General features: G+C 37.8%; 1 protein-coding gene across 3 annotated transcripts in view; it reads right to left on the minus strand.

Moving 5' to 3' along the window:
• Positions 1-12,535, minus strand: part of LOC129769915 (heterogeneous nuclear ribonucleoprotein L) — a 638,502-nt gene that overhangs the window by 395,321 nt on the left and 230,646 nt on the right. The gene's annotated exons all lie outside the window — the stretch shown is intronic.

Here is a 12,535-nt window from a genome sequence, read left to right on the forward strand (position 1 = left end):
CTACCTAGTCATGCAACTATAACCATGCCATGAACCCTACCGTTGTGGTGGAGCAATATGGGAAGTCATGAGACTACACACAGGAGGACAGGAGGAGGCAATAAGAGAGAAAAAAAAAACTTTGCATTTAAAAACTTAGCTTAGTCCTTCCATTGTTATCCGAGCTGTGATGTCCCCAACCAAAGTGATAATACCACTGCTTGATTAAGGCGCTGATACGGCTGTGTGTATCCCAAAGAAGGGATGAATATAATTTTTGCCTTCACATCGCGTCGATGTAACACAGTAGTTGACTAAGCCATATGTACTCTTCTAATACGAAAACAAATCAACGCAAAATTTTTCTCCAGGAATGAAAATACATAGTTGAAATATTTTTAGCGAGCACATTCATCAGTTTTCACTACGGCTTCACAAATCGGTTTTGATTCAGAAAATTGCACTTCACTCATAACGCACTTCGATATTCAAAGCGGAACATAACAATAACACTAATACACGACAATTGCGCGACGAAACAGGGAACATGTCGTAACATGAAACCGACAATAACATATCCTTTTCGCCGAAAAATTCATTTTTGTATCACAACATTCCGCATCTATCCTAGGAATTTGTACAAATTCCATCGGATATCGATGTAGAAAGCACACTTTTTTATTAAACGAGTGCATCTTTTCATCGAAACACCACTGATACTCGAAGAAAAAACACGGAGCGCGAACGAGCACGTCCAACCCGCACCACTGCTAAAGACGTCCTCTCTGTATTCGTGGTTTTCAATTGAAAGATTAAAAAAAACAAATTTGGTTTTTTTTGTGGTGGATTTGTGGTCTCAAAGTTATATTTTTTTTTCAAAATTTCGAAATTCCAGAAAATCTAACATTTGTACTGTGTATTATTTTTTATTATTATTTATTATTTTATTTTTATTATTAGATATTAAAAAAAACAGCTTGAAGATATTTATCAATCTAGAAAAGCCGTAAGAGCACATTTAAATATGAATTAGAGTAGTACTGAATCTCTAAATCCCAAAAAAAAAAAAATTCAAAATTTAAATATTTTTTTAGTACTAAAATTTTTGATGAAATATTTTTTTGATAATTTTTCTTGATACACCGTGGTAAGATGCACATTCAGTATTTTTTTTCAAATTTTTATCTCGGATCTATTGAGGATGGCGTGAAATAAACGAAAAAGTACGTTTTTAACTATAGATCCTACGTCAAACCACATAGGGGTTCAAATAAACCACCAAAATTTCTTATTTAATATCCTTTACAATATTTGCCATACAGCTAGTTAAGAAATCTTGTTTCATCGACGTGTAACTGATGCGTACCAATAAGTTTCACATATGAAAGCATTTCAACTAGTGCTTCATTAGTTTATTTTATTTTCGTTTGCGGTTATATTTTCAAACATGCAAATATTTTTAAATTCAATGTTTACATCATTTGAAAAATCGTAAATCAACAGCAAAATTTAACAAAAAAATTATTCTCGAAGAATATGATTTTTTTTAAATTTTCCTATTCACTGTTCTTATTTATTACGACACTTCTGTAGATTAGATTGGGTTTTCCTGTACAGAGCCGTTGATAATCAAAATTCGTGCGAAAGCATGCAAGAGAAAGCGACCCTAACTAAGCAATTTAATGAAAAAGGTATATCATGGGAAAAGATTCTGATTCTGTTCAAACTTCACATAAAGGGTGTGTCACATCAAATTGCATCACGGAATAAACGCTGTAGAAATTCGCCCAGTAGACCGATCCTTTTGAAAATTTTAGACAATAAAATAAAAACTATTAAACAACTTTTAGCATTTTCTTTTCATTCATACTTCGAGCCCAAGCCCGTATGCTCGCACCTTCCTCTTTACCCCGTCCGTAAGGTTCTGTACAACGTCAGATTGTAGTTTTTTTTAACAGAAATCCATTTTCTCTTGAAGTCCGCCTCCGATTTGACAACTTTTGGGTTCTTCCGGAGGGCCTGCTTCATAATCGCCCAATATTTCTCTATTGGGCGAAGCTCCGGCGCGTTGGGCGGGTTCATTTCCTTTGGCACGAAGGTGACCCCGTTGGCTTCGTACCACTCCAACACGTCCTTTGAATAGTGGCACGAAGCGAGATCCGGCCCGAAGATGGTCGGGCCCTCGTGCTGCTTCAATAGTGGTAGTAAGCCTTCATTGATAGTAGTAATGGTAGGATTGATATAGATGAGTTGAAATTTAGTTTTGAAGTCGAGAATGAATCAACCATGTAAATAAATTTTTACCAAACAAAAAAGACAAAAAAAAAAAAAAAAAAAAAAAAAATAGTGGTAGTAAGCGCTTCTGTTGGCACTCCTTAAGGTAAACCTGCCCGTTTACCGTGCCGGTCATCACGAAGGGGGCGCTCCGCTTTCCGCAAGAGCAGATCGCTTGCCACACCATGTACTTTTTGGCAAACTTGGATAGTTTCTGCTTGCGAATCTCCTCCGGAACGCTGAATTTGTCCTCTGCGGAGAAGAACAACAGGCCCGGCAGCTGACGAAAGTCCGCTTTGACGTAGGTTTCGTCGTCCATTACCAGGCAATGCGGCTTCGTCAGCATTTCGGTGTACAGCTTCCGGGCTCGCGTCTTCCCCACCATGTTTTGCCTTTCGTCGCGGTTAGGAGCCTTCTGAACCTTGTATGTACGCAGGCCCTCTCGCTGCTTGGTCCGCTGGACGAATGAACTTGACAAATTCAGCTTATTGGCGACATCCCGGGTCGAACTTCTCGGATCACGTCTAAACTGCTTAACTACGCGCTTGTGATCTTTTTCACTGACGGAGCATCCATTTTTGCCGTTCTTCACCTTCCGGTCGATGGTTAGGTTCTCGAAGTATCGTTTTAGTACTCTGCTGACCGTGGATTGGACGATTCCCAGCATCTTACCGATGTCCCGATGTGACAACTCCGGATTCTCGAAATGAGTGCACAGGATTAATTCACGACGCTCTTTTTCGTTCGACGACATTTTTCCAAATTTACGAAAAATTGACAGTGAAGCATGTCCAACGTGATCTATACACTCTTATCTGATTATAAGCGAAAGCTGAAGATATAATTCCTAAAAATTAAATTTCTACAGCGTTTTTTCCGTGATGCAATTTGATGTGACACACCCTTTATTTACTCCGCTCCAAGACACGACCGCGTTATTACAGCGGGGTTATGAAATGATTGCCGGCGAGAATAAAACTAACAGATATTCCACAATGATCTCTTTAGAACAAATATTTGTTGGCAGTGACAAGGGCCGAATGCTTGCACTTGAATGAGCAAATTTTCAAATTTACTCTCAGCAGCAACATGTACTGTTGATTGTTCGCTGTCTAGAGTGATACTGAAACATTGAGCTTATTTGACATCCATTATCCCCCCTTATAAAACCCCCCCTCCTTATTTGCAAAAAACTCAGACAGCCAATTTTCGCAAGCCTCTTTTGAGGGCAAGTTAGTATCACCAAGAGCGTTTTGCATGGACCGGAAGAGATGATAATCACTTGGAGTCAGGTCCGGACTATACGGTGGGTGCAATAGGACATCCCATCCGAGCTCCCGTAGCTTCTGGTGGGTCATCAAAGATGTGGGAGGCCGAGCGTTGTCCTGGTGGAAAACAACACCATTCGTATTGATCATTTGTGGCCGCTTCTGGTCAATCGCCTGCTTAAAACGGTCAAGCTGCTCACAGTAGAGAACCGAGTTGATGGTCTGGCCATAGTTGAGCAGCTCATAGTGGATGATTCCCTTCCAATCCCACCAAACACACAGCAAAACCTTCCTGGCCGTCAATCCGGGCTTGGCGATGGTTTGGGCCGGCTCACCGCGCTTCGACCACGACTTTCTTTCGCTTTAGGTTGTCGAACGTGATCCACTTTTCGTCACCAGTCACCATCTTCTTCAAAAATGGGTCGAGTTCGTTCCGTTTCAGCAGTGCATCGCAGGCATTATTCGTTCTAAAAGATTTTTTTGCGTCAACTCGTGTGGCACCCATACATCCACCTTTTTTTGGAATCCAATGTTCTGCAAATGGTTCCAAACGGTTTTATGGTCTATACCCAGTTCCTGTACAATCAAGCGAGTGCTCACATACCGGACTACTTGGATGATTTCAACGATTTTATCGGTTTTCACGACAATTGACCTACCAGTACGGGGTGTATCTTCGACAGCCACTACACCAGAACGAAATCGATCAAACCAACGCTGTACTGTGCGAATCGTTACAGTATCGGGTCCATAAATTACACGAAATTTTTCGGCCGCCTTCGTTGCAGTTTTACCTCGCAGGTAGTAAAAACGTAAAATATGGCGAATTTCTTGCTTGGTGGACTCCATCTTTGACGCGCTATAACTTGAGACTGAAAAGAACAGTCACAACACTGTCAAAACGACACTTGTAGCACAGATTGTCGTCTTTAAATAACCGTATAGTATGACCCGATGCGATAAGTACAACACAAGATATGTTTAAGTGTTGCCATATATTGACAATATACGACATTTCGTTTTCCCCAATCCAATATCTATGGAAATCGGTGCGCTTTTTATGACTTCGGATACTACTTCAAAGTGTATTGGAATTTCCGGAACAACTCCATGTTTTGATGACCCTGAAAAGGGCCGTTTTATGGAGACGGTTGATGATGGTAAATTCATTAATCATTCTCGTTCTCGTGAGAACAATGCACTAGCTTGCCATATGTCGTCTTTTTCGCAGTGAGCAAACATTTGGTCACAGGCATCTTCTAATTCTTTGGTGGCACTAACGTTCCTAGAGGAACTTCGCTGTCTCAACGTAGTATTACTTACGTCATATTTATTAGTACTTAGTTGAGATTTCCATGCCAAATAACACGCCTTGAACGAATTCTGAGTGGCGAGCTCTAGAATACGCGTGACCACAGTACAAATCGGAAGAAATTTATTTGAAAACGCTCAATCAGTAAACATTGAATGAGCGAACGTAATACTATCATTGAAAATAATACGAGTATGTATCAGAGACTCAGAAGAAATACTTCTCAGAATGAAACAGAATTTCCGAAACTCATATCCCTCATGTTCTGTACCAACACCAGCAGCGAGAAGGGCATCTACAATCATTATTTACGACAATATCATCAAAACACCCGAGGTCAAATCAATCGGAGCATTCTGTAAATGGTCAGCAGCCATGGGATCACCACATCACCATAATCGACCATATCATCAAACAATAACACAATATCTCCTCCAAAATCCATCCATTTCTTGATTATTCCACCCTTACCAAAAAATGGAACTGCCAACTACCGAAACCACAGTGGTAATAGTTCGCAACGAGTTTTTTTTTGTTAGGAAACCGACACCAGAGTTCGGAATCGAAAAACTCGAACATGTAATCGGACACGTATCCACCGATACAGAGCCGGAAAGTGCTGTCGGAATCCAATTTCCATTAGCAGCAGCCCCGGGCGACAAGAAAGACTCGGAATATGCATATACGTGACAGCAGCAGCAGCAGGCGGCAGTAACAGAGCTCGATAGTTTTAGAACACCCCCCCGAAATCAAAAGTATGACCATTTGTCGGATTCTTTCCTTCTCTTTCTCTGTGCCACCCCCCATTTCACTCCCACCCAATTACCAATGTCGACTGCAGCAGCACTTGTGTTTTATTCGTTCGACTAAGCCCCGCAGATCAAAACAGTCTCAACAGTGAAGGGTATATGAGGGGTAATAATCTTCCATTCGTATACACCCGTTACATGTAAATCGTAAGTCGAGTTGCAACCGAAAGGAGACGCAAAATCCGATGGAGCGCACTAGCAGGAGCACCAACGGTGGTTAATAGCGCGGACGGAGACAGATGAGGTTCAAAATAAATTTGCTTGCCTCGGGCAGAGAGAGCATAACTCACTCTTACCCTGCGCGACCCCCTTTCGGTGGGATCGACGGATCGTCGAGCAAGGTCTGGTGCAAATGGCGAACGAAATGGGTGTATATATCGGATTAGAAGTATACGAGAGGAAAACATGTTTCTCTGGTTTCTCTGGTCACAGTTCAAATATGAGGCCCTTGGAGGCTGGAGTGTTGAAAGAATTGCTAGATTTTTTTTGTAAAATTTGTAAATTTTTAGTTTTGAATTCAGTTTTCATTCTTAAAATATAATTTTTTTCATTTTTCCATTTTTTTTATTTTCAATTTTCTTTTTTCTATTTTTAATTTCTTAAATTCCCTTTTTTTCATTTTTGATTTTTTCAATTTCCCTTTTTTTAAATTTGTTTGATTTTAATTTTAAGTTTTATTCAATATTCAGTTTTTGAAATTTTCAATTTAGAATTTTTTTTTTAATTTTCAATTTATTTAATTTTAATTTCTCTTCAATTTTCAGTTTTTTCTATTTTTTAAATTTTCTTTTCTTTAAATTTTTTCAATTTTCAATTTGTTTGTTTAATTTTTTTTTAATATTGAATTTTTTCAATTTATTTTTTTTAATTTTTTTTTTCTAATTTTCAATTTTTTCAGTCTTATTTTTTTAATTTTGATTTTTTGAAAGTTTTTCTTTTATTGCAATTTTGATTTTTTCCAATTTTCTATTTTTTCAGTTTTAATTTTTTTCTAATTTAAATTTTTTCTAAATTTTGATATTTTTTCATTTTATTTCAAAATTTTAAATTTTCTCAATTTTCTTTTTTTTAATGGTAAATTTAAAAAAAAAATTTTTAAATAAACGAATTGAAACGTTCAATTTTTAATTTTTATCAATATTCAACTTTATAAATTTAAAATTTTCATTTTTTTAACTTAATTTTGATTTTCTTTTTTTTATTTTGAATTTATTCAATTTTTTCTATATTGTTTTCAGTTTTCAATTAAAAAACTGTTAAAATTAAAAAAAGAAAATCAAAAAATTGAAAATTGAAAAAAAGGAAACTGATAAAAAAGAAGATTATAAAATTGGGTTAAATTTTTTCATTTTTTTCCAATTTTTTTTTATTCCATTTTTTTAATTTTTAATTTTTTTTTTTATTTTCATTTATTGTCACTTTTCAATCTTTCAATTTCCTTTTTTATCAATTCCTAATTTTTTAAATTTTCAATTCTTTAAAATCTTTGTTTTTCAATATTTAATTTTTTAAATTTTCTTTTTTAATTTTTAATTTTTTTATTTTTTGTTCGAATTTATTTTTATTTCAATTTTCTTTTTTCCCAAATTTCAAATTTGTCCAATTTAATTTTTTTCAAGTTTCAATTTTTTCAATTTTCAATTTTTTCTATAATTTTCATTTTTTTTCAGTTTTTAGTTTTTTTTCAATTTCATTTTTTGTCATATTAATTTGTTTCAATTTTTAGTTTTTTCAGTTTTAATTTTTTTTATTTTGATTTTTTTCAATTTTCAATGTTGCTGCCATTAAATGAAACACAAATTTCTGCATTACTCGAGAACTAATAAAGCAAATGGAATCGAATTTGGCATGTGAAGGGTTCAGAGAGCAAGACAAGTTTCTATGATGGTTGGACACTCCTCCCCACTCCCTAGGGGGAGCTGCCATACAAATGAAACACAAATTTCTGCATAACTCGAGATCTAATCAAGCAAATGGAGCCAAATTTGGCAAGTGAAGGTTTTTGGGAACAAGAAATGCTTCCATGGTAATTCGATACTCCTCCCTTCTTCCTAAGAGAGGGGGCGGGGTTGTCATACAAATTAAACACAAATTTCTGCATTACTCGAGAACTAATCAAGCAAATGGAATCGAATTTGGCATGTGAAGGGGTCAGGGGGCAAGAAATGTTAAAACACTCCTCCCCCTCTCTACGGCGGGGTTGCCATACAATAGAAACAAAAATTGCTTCATAACTCGAGAACTAATCAAGCCGATGGAACAAAATTTGGCATGTGGAGTTTCATTAGTTTTAGGGATCCTAGTTAATGCATGTAGAGTTATCTGTTAGCTAACAAAGTAAGTCTCAGAACTAAGCACGTATTTTGGATACAGCTATGAAGTTTTCAATCCCAAAACAAATATTCTCCTACTTCCAATTCCGTGTGTCACGCTTGAGCGAGGAAAGCGCACTTTGTGCAAGACATTCCTTCCCGCGCCCTCCCCGCAAACGCGATTTTCTTCTGAAGTCAAGTGCAGCGCGCCGCCGTCCGTCGTACACACATTTCTCTAGTTATTCCGGTTGAAGGTTACTCGCGGCTGGCTGGACGAAAACGGTACTACTTGACAATCCAGAGAAGCAAGCACACCGCCCATCAGCACTCTTCCTGGGCGCTGAATGTTTTACGAGTTGTGCACGCAAACAAGATTTATCTGGTTAGGAGCAACCAGATGGTCATACGTCATCATCAAAAGGGATTTTCGCTCACTGCTGCGCTTCGCGAAGCATTTTGATGCAGCCCCACCATGGAAGACCCGGCTGGAAAGGGGTAAGAATCTCCTGAAATGTGATATGACGTGCAAATCACGTCTTTATTTTCTCTCTTCAGCATGTTGCCGCCCCACTGCAAGAATTACAAGCACTTGTGCCAAAAATAAAACACTTCACCGACTGGGGAAAATATACGCAGAGAACCGTCTGCTTTTTTATCAGCCTCTGAAACCCTTTTCCCGAAATAACTCATGTGTGCGCTACAGGGAAATTGTTTATCACCTGTTCCTGGGGGTGCACCCCTATCAAGCGAATGTGCACCCATCCGTGTGTTTGGGCTGTGGAAGATGTTTGTGCACCGACACCGACAGTTTTACCTTGCCGAGGCGTCGTCTACGAGGTCTGGTGGCATCAGTTCACCCTTTTCTCGGTTGCGGTAAAATTGTGTGGCATGGTTGTTCCCGTTGCACCACCATCACCAAAAACGGGCTTAAATATCATTCTAAACATTCCAGAAAATTTGTTTGGGGTGGGTTGTTGGGTCGTTGGGTAATGGATGACGTCGTGTGACGGCGGCGGCACGTGAAAAGCACAACCAAATGGTGGTTGCCGGGCACGTAATAAAGGAGTCCAGTGATGCTATTCGTGTGCAACCTGGTGGAAACATTAGTTGTCAAGGGGAACGCTCTAATCTGTTACTTTTGGGATCGAGAGCGAGAGCTTTTGAACATGTGAGGAACCAGTAATACACTTTACGACATGAGGGATTGATGGCGGGCTTCGCGAACATCTTAGATGGGAACGGTAAACAATGAACTTTGGGAAAACTTCGGGGCACCATCAACAACCTTTAATGATGATGGGATGTAAAATGAAGTGCAGCGGGAATGTTTAGGATCAGAGAGTGCTGGAAATTGATTTTATGTCACGCCATTGAATCAACGGCCACTGTTTATCGTAAGTTGCAGCTCATGTATAACATTTGTTTGAAGCAAATCAATTCAGCGCCTAAGGTAGTCGATTTGAACCGACACTCTCTCCTAATTTTCAAAAACTTTGTTCGTATGTAGTAGTTAGCATAAATTACGATTTTTATTACCATAGGACCAATTAGAATTAAGACTAATTTTTCCTAAGGGCGCATCCCTAATCATTGCCTTTTTTCAATAATGTGTTACTCGAAATCTAGGTGTCCGATTAAAGTATGGCTTTCGTCAAAGTTTTAATCTACGATCTACGAGTCTACGATCTTTCTAGGAGAATTACCATTTCAAAAACACATTGAAAACATTCATGCCTCAAAACGCACCTCTTAAGTATGTTTTTTTATATTTTTCTTCAGAATATTTCTTTAACTTAACAAAGTTTGACGTATAGTGATGTCGGACTTGCCAAAATAGAGACATGAATAAAAGTATGAAAATATGAAATTTGATGAAATCTTATTATTTTCTAGCTGTGCCTTTCCTCCCCCTCTCTATGGCTTTCTCTAAAAAGTTAAAAAAATCGAAAAAAAAGGGTTTTTTTCATATTTTTGAGGTTTTATACATTCTAGAATATGTCCTTGAAAGGCTTTTTCGTTTCGGATAATCAGAAGCGCTTGAATGGTGTATGTCGGGACTTTGGTATGGGAAAACTTAAAAATTATCGAAGAATTTTTTGGAAAAAAAAAATTCATTGAAAAAAAAAAAATATTTTGAAAATTAAAATTCATTTTTCTCGAAAACATATGCTTTTAAAATTCTAAAAAAATAGATATAAATAGCCCTTAAATTTTCCAACAAGTTTTCCATGCATCGGACGTTGGGGACATTTACTGGAAAAAAGTTTTTCGAACAACTTTTTCATATTTTTTCTTTAAAAAAGACTATTAATGTTCAATTCGTAACATTTTCATGAGCATGTATATTGCGATTTCATGTAATTATCGCAATTTACATGCTATGCTAACTTTTCTCTATTTAGAAACATGTCAAGAACATGTCAAACGTGAGAATTTACACACAAAAATGTTACGAGCAAAACATTATTTTTTGCAGGAGTCTTCATACAAAAATGACTTATATTCTCAAAACTATAAAAGATAGAAAGTTGATGTCTTCGACAAAAGTTTATATTTTAACAAGATCTAAAACTTTGTCGAATACAGTATATCGCTATCTTGACTTTAAACAAAATTATGGTTAGTTGCATTTTTTCCAATGAAAACATGAAAAGTGTTTGTTCCAAAAACTTTTCCCTGTAAAAGTGCCCATTTTCCGATGCATGGACGACTTGTTGGAAATTTTAAGGGCTATTTATATTTATTTTTTTAGAATTTTAAAAGCATAAAGGGTGTGTCACATCAAATTGCATCACGGAAAAAACGCTGTAGAAATTCGCCCAGTAGACCGATCCTTTTGAAAATTTTAGACAGTAAAATAAAAACTATTTAACAACTTTTGGCATTTTCCATTTTTCATACTTCGAGCCCAAGCCCGTATGCTCGTACCTTCCTCTTTACCTCGTCCATAAGGTTCTGTACAACGTCAGGTTGTAGTTTTTTTTTGAACAGAAATCCATTTTCTCTTGAAGTCCGCCTCCGATTTGACAACTTTTGGGTTCTACCAGAGGGCCTGCTTCATAATCGCCCAATATTTCTCTATTGGGCAAAGCTCCGGCGCGTTGGGCGGGTTCATTTCCTTTGGCACGAAGGTGACCCCGTTGGCTTCATACCACTCCAACACGTCCTTTGAATAGTGGCACGAAGCGAGATCCGGCCAGAAGATGGTCGGGCCCTCGTGCTGCTTCAATAGTGGTAGTAAGCGCTTCTGTAGGCACTCCTTAAGGTAAACCTGCCCGTTTACCGTGCCGGTCATCACGAAGGGGGCGCTCCGCTTTCCGCAAGAGCAGATCGCTTGCCACACCATGTACTTTTTGGCAAACTTGGATAGTTTCTGTATGCGAATCTCCTCCGGAACGCTGAATTTGTCCTCTGCGGAGAAGAGCAACAGGCCCGGCAGCTGACGAAAGTCCGCTTTGACGTAGGTTTCGTCGTCAATTACCAGGCAATGCGGCTTCGTCAGCATTTCGGTGTACAGCTTCCGGGCTCGCGTCTTCCCCACCATGTTTTGCCTTTCGTCGCGGTTAGGAGCCTTCTGAACCTTGTATGTACGCAGGCCCTCCTGCTGCTTGGTCCGCTGGACGAATGAACTTGACAAATTCAGCTTATTGGCGACATCCCGGACCGAACTTCTCGGATCACGTCTAAACTGCTTAACTACGCGCTTGTGATCTTTTTCACTGACGGAGCATCCATTTTTTCCGTTCTTCACCTTCCGGTCGATGGTTAGGTTCTCGAAGTATCGTTTTAGTACTCTGCTGACCGTGGATTGGACGATTCCCAGCATCTTACCGATGTCCCGATGTGACAACTCCGGATTCTCGAAATGAGTGCACAGGATTAATTCACGACGCTCTTTTTCGTTCGACGACATTTTTCCAAATTTACGAAAAATTGATAGTGAAGCATGGCCAACGTGATTTATACACTCTTATCTGGTGTTAAAGCGAAAGCTGAAGATATAATTCCTAAAAATTAAATTGCTACAGCGTTTTTTCCGTGATGCAATTTGATGTGACACACCCTTTACGTTTTCGAGAAAAATGAATTTTAATTTTCAAAATATTTTTTTTCAATGATTTTTTTTTAAGAGCTATTCATGTATATATTTTTGAGAATTTTAAAAAAATACGTTTTTGAGAAAAATTAATTTTAATGTTTAATATAACCTATATGTCAGCGAAATTTTTTTCAAAAAATTTTTTTGTATTTTTTTATGAAAATTTAAACAATTACCTACATTTGATCATTTGCAAGAATTTTGTAGGTATCATAGTTTTTAAATTATAATTTTTTGTAAAAAATTAAGAAAAAAAAATTATCTTTTTCCAAAATGTAGTCTAATTCTTTTGCGAATATTTCAAGTATGCAAAGTTGCTTAAATGACCCATGTCTGTACACCCACAACGTTTCACTACTATCTGAGATGGTGCTGCCAACTCCTAAGACGAGTTGGCATGAAATTCGTCAATTGAGGACCAATTACCCAATCCCAACTCCACTCTATGGGAGGAAAATACATCCGATTTGAGCTTCAACTTT

This window comes from Toxorhynchites rutilus, chromosome 2 (genome assembly GCF_029784135.1).
Source record: "Toxorhynchites rutilus septentrionalis strain SRP chromosome 2, ASM2978413v1, whole genome shotgun sequence".
NCBI lineage: Eukaryota > Metazoa > Arthropoda > Insecta > Diptera > Culicidae > Toxorhynchites > Toxorhynchites rutilus.